General features: G+C 50.8%; 1 long non-coding RNA gene across 1 annotated transcript in view; it reads right to left on the reverse strand.

The window, feature by feature from the left end:
* Nucleotides 1–10924, reverse strand: part of LOC309608668 — a 314353-nt gene that overhangs the window by 242893 nt on the left and 60536 nt on the right. The gene's annotated exons all lie outside the window — the stretch shown is intronic.

Below are 10924 nucleotides of genomic sequence, written 5' to 3' on the forward strand. Positions count from 1 at the left end.
TATGAAATGTCCAGAATAGACAAATCCATAGAGACAGAAAGTAGATTAGTGTTCTGCCAGGAACTAAAGGGCTTTGGAGTGATGAAAATGTTGTGAAGCTAAATAGTAGTGAAGGTTCCACAACTCTGTGAATATATTAAAAACCGTTGAGTTGTACATTTTAAAAGGGTGAATATTATGGTACGTGAATTATATCTCAATGTTTCAAAAGCCCATGAGATACCATTACATAGGCACTAGAATGGCTAAAATTAAAAAAAAACAAACAACCATACCAAATGATGACCAAGATGCAGAGCAACTAGAACTTTAATCCATTATTGGTGGAAAAGAGGCAGTTTTCACAAAATTAACCATAAACATTTAAAGCTAACATTTAACTATACATTTAACCGTACAGTTAACATTTAACAAAGTAACCATACATTTACCCTATGACCAACTATTCCAAGAGAAATGAAAACGTATGTCCACAAGAAGACTTTTACAGAAGTGTCTGTAGCATCTTTATTCATAATAGCCCCAAACTGGAATGAACAAAAATGTCTATCACCAGGTGATCAGATAAACAAATGTGACACCCGTACCACTCACTGATTAAAAGAAACAAATTACTAATATACCCAACAAAATGGATGAATCAGAAACTGTAGTCAGAAACATTGTAGCAGACCCCAAAAAGTACACAAATACAATTGTCTATATGTGAAGTTCTACAGTGCGCTGAAGTATTCTGTGTTTGCCTAGGTCAGGGGATGGGGGTTAGCTGGAAAGGGCACGAGGCAATTTTTTTTGGAATGATGGAAATGCAAAGAAAAAAAACCAAGACCCCACGCCACCCCAACCCCCAGCAAGACAGCAAAAGGAAGGGCCTTAACACACCTGCTACCAGACAGTGGGAAACGAGCTGGCTGCCGGCTGCCCATGCTGAAGTGCACCAGCAGGTGGCGTTTCTGCCTCGCATGCACCAGCCCTCCGCAGGGCCCCGACCCCCGGCCGCCTCGTTTCCCCGTGTGCCTCTGGTCTCTCCAGGCAGATAGACGGGGCTGCTCTGGAGGCTGTGGGTGTAACGGGCTGCGACAGCCACTTTACAGCGTCGGTGCACTGAGGCGGTGGCTGGTCCCCATGCTTCTCTCCTGGTCACAGGCAGGCACCTGGCGGGGCGCGGTGGTGGGGAGTATGGAGCAGGCGCCTCGGGTACATTTTCCAAGCGAGGCGTCTTCCTGATCACGTGCAATGTGTCCACATGATGTTAAGACATTGATGAAAGCATTTGGAAGGAGCCTAGTGAGAGCAAGGCTGAGCTACATGGAGGAAGCAGTTGCAGGGTGGGGCTTCCCTCTGCGCTTTCCACAACTGCGCAGAGGCCCCGGCGTCTCCCGCAGGTTCACGCTGCCCCATCTTGGAAACTAGCCACCCCTCTGCCCAGAGCCGGCCAAGCTGGTTTTGCCCATCCTGTGGCGGTTAGGTGTGCCTTACTTCTTTTCCTTCTTTTTTTAAAAATATATTTTATTATTTATTTATTTTTGGCTGCATTGGGTCTTCGTTGCGGTGTGCGGCCTTCTCATTGTGGTGGCTTCTCTTGTTGCGGAGCACAGGCTCTAGGCGCGCGGGCTTCAGTAGATGTGGCACATGGGCTCAGTAGTTGTGGCACACGGGCTCAGTAGTTGTGGCACTCGGGCTCAGTAGTTGTGGCTCGCAGGCTCTAGGGCACAGGCTCACTAGTTGTGGCGCACGGGCTTAGTTGCTCCGCGACATGTGGGATCTTCCCGGACCAGGGCTCGAACCCCTGTATCCCCTGCATTGGCAGGCGGATTCTTAACCACCGCGCCACCAGCGCAGTCCCTGCCTTCCTTCTTTTCTTTTGCCAAGCGAGGGATGAATCCAGTGCCTCCGTGGCCAATTCCCAGTGCTGGTTATGGCCCCAGAATGTGGACATGGAGAGAGATGTGGGAAAATGGAATGCCTGTGATTTTACGGCTCTTTTCTTTTTACCAGAAGTTCTAGAAAGCTTTCAAAACACACTTGTTTTAACAGCGCCCAAAGAGACTTCAACCCCATCATCCACAATTGTTGGGGGCGGAACATTCCAGAGTCCGTTGGAGAAAGAAGCGGCTGGGCCTATCTCCTCCACAGCAGGCTGAGCCGTGAACTCATCACCCCGTATGGTTCCCATTGAGGCTCCTGGGCTCAACAGATACGCCTTTGCTGGTTGGATGTCCAGTGGGAATTCAAGGAGGCTGAGCATAGGCCTGACGGCCATCTGGGCCTCCCTGGGATGAGAGCAGGATCCAGCCAGCCACCATGAAGTCTCTCACTCAAGGTCACTCTGTCCTTGGCTTGCTCACATAGGAAGTGACCCAGAATGGCCTTTCGGCTCCAGACCCACCACTGATGGCCCCAATTTCCTCATCCCCAGCTCAAAATTCATGCCCAGGGAGTCTGATGAGACCAGGTCATCCTTTCAAATGAGCAGTGCAGAGGTCAAGGCCCCATCGCTGGTCCCCATCACTGTGGCCAGGGGGATACGGCTCAGAGTTAACCAGAGGCCCAAAGAGCGGTGGGTTTGCAACAACAATAAACACGCCCAGCAAAATATAATAGCCTCCATGGCTGCTGCTTTTTGAGGTCAGCACAACACTGGCACAGCCTATATTCGGTGATTAAAACCTTCATGAAACTGTAGTGTATTATTGCTAGTATTATTTCCCAGTTGAGGAACTGAGACTCAGAGAATGGGACTGACTTTCCCAAGGTCCTGGAGCCAGTTAAACGTGGAGCCAGGCATTGACCCCCAAGTCCCACAGGCTGACCCTCCGACAGAGTGCCCGGAAGTATGATTAGCAGAGCCCCAGAAACTGGAGATGGGGGACAGCTTGCCAATGTATCTCTCTAGCCCGACCTTGGCCCTGAATCCCAGGTTCAGCATCAAACGCCGACTTGATAGCTTCAACTGGATGTCTAACAGGCGGTCAGAATGAATGTGTCCAAGCAGCTCTATCCCAAACTTGTTCCTTCACACTCTTTTCCAGCTCAGTCAATGGCAATCCTATTCTTCCAACTGCTCAGGCCAAAAAGGGTGGATTCATCCCTGGATTTTCGCTCTCTCACATCCCACGTCCCATTCCATCAGCAAATCCTGTTGGCTGGACTTCAAAATATATAAACAATCTGACTGCTTCTTACCACCTTCATGGCTAACCCCTTGTCCAAGCCCTTATCTCCTCACTGGTACCCCTGCTTCTCCCCTTGTCTGTGCACATTCCTTCTCAACACAATAGCCCCAGAAACCAAGTGAGAATGCAAGTCAGACCGTCCGTCTGTCCTTTCACTCAAACCCTCCAGTGGCTCCCAGCTCACTCAGAGTGAAGCCAGTTGTCTCCGAGCCCCATCTGACCCCATTGTCTGCGGTCTCTCTGACCTCCTCTCCTGAGCTGCCCCCCCGCCCCCTTGCTCACTCTGCTCCGCCATACTCACTTCCCTGCTCTTCACTGAGCATGCCAATTACACTCCTGCCTCAGGGCCTTTGCACCTGCTATTCGTGCAGTTTAAAATCCTCTTTCTCTGAGTATCCCTGTGGCCAACTGTATCACTTCCTTAGGGACACATCTCAAGAGTTACCTTCTCAGTGAGGCCCTTTCCTGCCCCCTAAGTAAAATGGCAACACCCCTCCTCCATGGCTCCTCCCTCCTCTCCTGCTTTACTTTTCTCCATGGCATATATCACGTGATGTGTACATTGCTCCCCTGCCACTAAAATGTATGTCCCTAAAGGGCAGGGACTTGACTTTATTCGCTACTGTTCCCGGATCCTTGAACGGTACATGACATGTATTTGTTGAATGAGATTGATGTAGTGTGGGGCATGAGTTTCATAGCCTGAGCCTGAGCTGGTCCACCCAGTGTTCTGACATACTCAGGGCCTGTCTAGAGAGCAAGTGGGTGAATCCACCGGGGTCTTGTTTGTGTGATGATTGAGGAGTTGCTGGGGAAAAACTCAGTGTGGGGAAAATGACAGTCCAGGCACACGGTGTTTCCTAATCATAGCGGCTTGGTCGATAACAGAGAGACCCACGGCTCAGCTCCACGGCGCTCCTGTTAGAGATCCAGGGGATGGTACTGGAAGTCCAAGAACCAGCATCCCTGGGAGCCACAGGGAGTACCAGGCAGCATGTCCCTACAGTGGTCCCTGAGAGGTGCCCCAAGGGGTCAGAGAGCATAACCAGCCAGGCCTGGGTGTGGAAATGTGACACCCACTTCCCGGGGGTGATAGGGCCAAGAGGCCAGCACAACACGACCTGAATCGCAGCCACCCTCATGCTCATATCCCAGCCCTGGTAACTCACGTATTAATGCCGAAAGACTCTTCCTGGCAGATTCAAAGGTGACTGGATGTGGCTTCTGCCCCAGACAGCTCACATTCTGTAAGGCGGAGAGCCGTTCATTCATTTGGTGCATGTTTATCAAGAGCCTATAATATGCCAGGCACAGTGCTAGGCCCTGGGCTGCAGCCGTTAACAAGATGTGTAGGCTAATGAGGGGATGGAAATAAACAAGCAAATCAGTACGCAGACAAGATCAACGAAAGCAGACAGAAATGCTACCAAGAAAATGCCTATGAGAGCTATTTTGTTCTATGCAGCATTTTTAATGATGACTTGGATGAAGCTCTAAAATGTATGCTTCTCAGTTCTTCGGGGGATTAGAGCCAGAACCAGGACCAATCCAATCAGCAGGATGGAATTTAGCCGTGACAAGTTGTCGGGATCTGGAATCAGGCCCCGAAATCAATTACACAAACTCGGAATGTCATAGTCGACGGAGTGTGAGAAAAGGATTTGGAGGATTTTGTTGACTACAAGTCAAGGATGGTGTAGCTGTTCACTCACTCATTCACTCAACAAATTCTGAGTGGATGATTATGGTGCCAGATACTGTTCTGGGCAATGAAATGACAAAACAAAACAAGTTCCTGTCCTTATGGAGCTTACATTCTGGTGGGAGGAAAGACAATAAACAAGTAAATCTGTGGTTGCAGGTGGTGATGGGTGCTGATGAGCAGGGAAGGAAGGAAGGGCTGAGGGAGCGTGTATTTGGGGAGAAGCTCTGCAATTTTAGGTTGGGTGACCAGGGTCACTGAGTTCCCGGGGAAGCAGATGCTGATTTGGGGATTCGCATGGGGGTATTTATTGGGGAGGACAGTTGGAATCCACGTGTGCAGGACGAAGGGAAGGAAGCAGGATTGGGCTTTGGGAGGAGTTGAGCTGTGACTCAAGCTGAAGAACTCAGCCAGCGCCCCATGGAGTTCTGGACACAGATGAGTCTTCAGAATTGTCTCAAATCCCCCATGTTGACCGGCATCGGATGAGGCTGCCTTGGAAGGATGCATGTGCTTGAACAGGAGGTTTTCTTCAGCTGAGACAATCCTCAAAGGGGCTGAGAGCTGAGGGCACCTCCCAGCAGCCAGGGGACAAGTCCTTCGCTCCTGAAGAGGGGTCAGGACCACACATCACAGTGGCCACTACCTCAGGGAAGGCTTTAGCAAGAAGACATTGACATAAGAACCTGAAGGTGTGAGGACCAAAACCTTCCCAGGCAGAGGGAACAGCAAGCGCACAGGTCCTGAGGAGGGACGATGTTCGGGTGGTCCGGGAGACTGGCATGGCTGGAGCACAGTGGGGGAGGGCGAGGGGTGGAGGGAGCTGGATTCTCAGTGACGGTCCAGGTTGCAAGGACTGTGACCTACTGGGAGTCAGACTGGTGCCCCTGGAGGGTTTTTAGCGGGAACGGTTTGACTTGCATGTTGAATGGCTTCTCTGGCTGCTGTGGTGAGACAAGCATGGGGAGGGGGGCCAATGATGAAGCTGGGAGCCGAGCAGGGAGCCCGCGGTCATGATCCGAGCAGGCGACGATGGTAGCTCAGACCCAGGTGAAGCAGCGGACGTGGAGAGAAGTGACATGCCTCTGGACAAATTTAGAGATGGAGCAAATAGACACGATGACAGATTGGAAGAGGGGTCAAGGGTGACGCCAAGGTTTGGGAACCGAGTAACTGTTTGAAGGAGTTTCTGTTACAGAAATTGATGCCTTCCTCTAAAAGGATGTTGGGCTGAGCCTACCAGGAGAGGCCTGCACTGGGCATTAAAGAGTCAATCCTATAGAGAATAGGCTTGTGGTTGCTAAGGGGGAAGGGGGGTGGGGGAGGGAAGGACTGGTAGTTTGGGATTACCAGATGCAAACTGGTGTATATAGGATGGATAAACAAGGTCCTACTGTATAGCACAGGGAACTATATTCAACGTCCTGGGATAAACCATAATGGAAAAGAATATGAAAAAGGGGGCTTCCCTGGTGGCGCAGTGGTTGAGAATCTGCCTGCCAATGCAGGGGACACGGGTTCGAGCCCTGGTCTGGGAAGATCCCACATGCCGCGGAGCAACTGGGCCCGTGAGCCACAACTACTGAGCCTGCGCGTCTGGAGCCTGTGCTCCGCAACAAGAGAGGCCGCGACAGTGAGAGGCCCGCGCAATGCGATGAAGAGTGGACCCCGTTCGCCGCAACTAGAGAAAGCCCTCGCACAGAAACGAAGACCCAACACAGCAAAAAAAAAAAAAAAAGTAAAATTAATTAAAAAAAAAAAAAAAAAAGAATATGAAAAAGAATGTATATATATGTATAACTGAGTCACTTTGCTGTACAGCAGTAATTAACACTACATTGTAAATCAGCTACACTTCAATTAATCAAAAAAAAGAGTTAGTCCTTGTCCAAACCCTCCCCTCCATGCAGGAGACGCTGGGCGACAGGTGGTTTAACCGATCAGGTGGGCAGGCTGTGTGCACAGAGGGACCTCATGCAGCTGAGGAGCTGAGACAGACCCCACTGGCCAGCTGAGGGCTCATTTCCTCTGAGACACACACTTCAGGAAGGGCACTGATAAATTAATGCATTAAACAGCAAGACCCGGTGACAGATCTAATGGTGACTGTAATTTTTTTAAATTAATTAATTATCTATTTACTTATATGGCCGCGTTGGGTCTTTGTTGCTGTGCGTGGGCTTTCTCTAGTTGTGGCGAGCGGGGGCTACTCTTCGTTGCAGTGTGCGGGCTTCTCATTGCGGTGGCGTCTCTTGTTGCGGAGCATGGGCTCTAGTCGCGTGGGCTTCAGTAGTTATGGCACACAGGCTCAGTAGTTGTGGCTCGTGGGGTCTAGAGCACAGGCTCAGTAGTTGTGGCACACGGGCTTAGTTGCTCCGTGGCATGTGGGATCTTCCCGGACCAGGGCTCGAACCCATGTCCCTGCATTGGCAGGCGGATTCTTAACCACTGTGCCACCAGGGAAGCCAGGTGATTGTAATTTCGAAGTAGCCACAGCCATTAATTGATGACAGGTCACAGGTGTTGCTAATACTCCTCTGGAAGCTCTGTGCATTCATGGTGGAAGAAAATGCCACATTTCAGTTATAGGTTGGTTGAAATAAAGAGGTAACTTTTCCCCATCCTCTTTTCTGGACCCCCCTCCATCCTTTCCAAGGATCTCTCAGGAATCTGTGGACCCAGATGAAGAACCCCTGAATTGCACCCATTTTGCTGATGAGATGAACAAACTGAGGCTCCGAGAGGTGAAGGGATTTGCTCAAAGCCACGCAGTACTGAGCCGGGATGGGCATCTGGGCTGTGTGGTCCCAAAGCCCACTTTGGACTCCACCTTCCATCTGTAAATTGGAGATAAACCTGCTCACCTGGCTGGGCTGATGGGCAGAGGCCTGGTCCACAGAGGCTTCCGTAAACCACTGCTCCTGGATCCCATGACACTACGATGAGGTGGAGGGCAGACAGTGAGGATGGGCTCTGGGTGCTCGAGCCGCAGCTGGCAGCATCCTGGATGATTTCAGGCTGTTCTCGGGGAGCCCAGTCCTCTCTCCTGGGCTGCAATTGGCAAGCCGCAGGCTGGGCTGGGTGGGTGGGGCAGGGGACTGGCTGGTCCCTGGGGCACCACAGGGGAGGAAGAGAGGCTTCCCTTGACTCAGACCTGCTAAGCAAGCAAACCTCCTAAGAGGGACAGGATTGGATCAGTCTCTCGATTCTGTTCATGTGGCCGTGTGCACAGGACGAACAGCACGGGAGATGTGGGAAGGAAGGATGGGTACTGGGATCCAGGCTCCCTTCACGCGGTATCAGCGGCACGTGGTCCATCTCTTTTGCCCCCTGAGCCGTGCATGGTGCGGCCACAGTTGCACTGAGGCCCCGGAGGGTCCTGGAGGTTCCCAGGGCTGAGGCTGACCCCTCTCGGCCTGGGTGCCCCTGGGGGACCCGATGGAGACCGGCTGTCTAACAGAGACTGTGTAAGCCTAAGGCAATGGGGAGAGTCAGGGGCTGCAAAGGGAGGAGCAGAGTCCTGGGAATGGTGGGAAGACAAAGGGGCATGCTGGCGTCCTTGGACCCAGGTTCAGCCTCTGCCATGTCACGCGGCTTCACCTCTGTGAGGCTCAGTTTCCCCAGCTGTAAAGTGGGTTCAGAACACGACCTATCTCTCAGGGTTCCCGAAAGGAATAAGCAGATGAATGTTCGTGAAGGCCCATCCCACCCACCCCCGGCTCACTGTTGGCTCAGAAGCGCCAGGAACAGTCAGTAATTGGGCCGTGGGGTCGCATTCCTTAGGCTCAAATACCAGCTCTGCCTCTCACTAGCCGTGGGCCTTGGAAAAATGGCCTGCATTTCCCAAGGCCGAGTCACCACGACTGTAAAACGGGGATAATAAACATATCACCGTCCCAGAATTGTGAGAATTAAACCAGATAATTTGTTAAAGTGCTTGGCACATAAGAAGTACTTCATAAATGTTAGCTATTACTACATAAAAAATATACTTTGGGGATAACCAGAACTCATGAACGAGGAACCCTCTACTAATTACTGATGCTTGAGGGGACCCCAAACCACTAATATAGAATTTGACACAGGAAAGATAAAGTTCTCCATTAAAGTTCAAAACATCAGTTCCGTATAAATATGTTTCCATTTCTGACTTACAGAAGCTTCCTTTCCCTGTAATTTAAGCCCTCGGAACATTTGAAAGGAAACGTCAAATGAGAAAACCTAGCATGTCCTGACTTACGGTATTCAGCTGTTTCTTTTTCGGTCAACAAACCCTTAGTGAGCATTGTCTGTGTGCCTGGATGTGTGTCGGGTCTGGGGACACCAAGGGGAAATGCCCATGCCTAATTCACCATCTAAGGCCCTAGGACATTCCTGATTGAAGGTTCAGATGAACGGCCTGAAATTTACAAAGTGGCTGGCTTTCTTCCACCCAGAAACACACTGGAAAATGGATATTCTAGAGCAGTTATCCAACAACCATTTCTTGGAATCGTAAATGTCTGAGAGTTGCTGCAGTACTTTAGATTATCTTGTTTTCTTTATCCGTTGAAGCCAAGATTTTTAATGCTACATCTGTGTGAGTATCTTTTGATAATAAGAACCAAATGTTGTCGGTGGAAATGACTGGAAATTACACTTAGGATCAGAATGTGGGGTTTTAGATTCCCACTTGGAAGGCAGTGCTGAGAAACAAACACACAAGACGTTTTCCCTATAAATCACCTCGGGATGTTGCAACACTCCTCTATCCAGGCATCAAGAAGACTGGGATGAAGTGGATGGTGGGAAGGCATCACCAGTTGGTAGTAAATATCCCACAGCCCAGATTACACCTCCAGCACCCACCTCCAGTTTTCCTTGTCTGCCACTAGAGCTCGCCACCTGGATATCCACATGCATCTCAAACTCAACACGTCCAAACTGAACTCATCCTTCTCTCCAGAACTGCTCTGCTATATTCAAATTCCACATTGATGAAAGGCACTACCTCGTCCTGGGCAGGAAAGCTGGGAATCATTCCCTGCCTCCCCCGTCCACCGCCCATGCTGCTCTCACATCAATCAAGTGCTGGCCCTTTTCTCTCTGATTTGGTCCCCTCCTCCCCAGCCCCCTGGTCCCTGTCCTGGTTTGGGGTCCTCCTCCAGAGTCTGGAGCATTGCAGCAGCCTCTTCTTGCCCACCTCTGACAGCCACTCCCTACCCCTCCAGCCAAAGTGATCTTTGGAAAAACCCACATAGATTCCATTTGGCCGTGGCCCTTTTTGAGAACTGAACTGGAGTGCAAATCCATCGGTTTCTCCACTTGAACTCCACCTTCCAAGAAAAATGTAAATAACAACAATATCAACTCATACCTAGGATTTAACACAAGAGGGGACCTTCCAGGAACTGCCCTGAGAGGAGGACACCCTGGGGGAGACTGTACCCCTTCTTCTGGTCCACCACGTCCTGGATAATGGAACTGATGGTCTGGTGGCAGGATTCTGGCACATGGAGATGACCCAGATGCAGTCCCTGCCAGGTGGGGCTCCAGGATGGATAGTTAGTAATGACTGAAAGGAAAGTTTCCAGAAGGAGGGAGCAGAGAGGGGCAGGACCAGCTTGAGAAAATCTTGAGCCTTGAAAAGGCCAAAAGGATGGACCAATGCCTGTGGTCTGGGGAAGCCGCCAGTGCATCAGCAGGACAGCAGACGGGCAGTGTGGGCATCAGAGAGATGAGGCATGCCGCAAGCTCTCCCGCACCCCCTTTCCAATTCTTAATAGCCTTTCACTTGGGCTTTGCGTTTGGAAATCACGATGGGGGGCACAGCCGACCCTGGCCCAACCCCCCCCTCACCTAGAACTGGCACCTTGCGACTGGACCAGTGTCTCCGAGTGCTGGGAGACCCGCCTGTTGCAGTCTCAGGGGGCTCTGATGAATAACAAACTTGTATGCATTTGCTTCTTTGGTTTGTTCTTAGAAGGCAGCTAGGAACTAAATATTTTCTGGGTGAGTGCATATCCCCATTTCCCTAACCAGCTGCTACCAGTCTGCCCAAGACACC

This window comes from Balaenoptera borealis (genome assembly GCF_965194805.1).
Source record: "Balaenoptera borealis genome assembly, chromosome: 13".
Classification (NCBI taxonomy): Eukaryota; Metazoa; Chordata; class Mammalia; order Artiodactyla; family Balaenopteridae; genus Balaenoptera; species Balaenoptera borealis.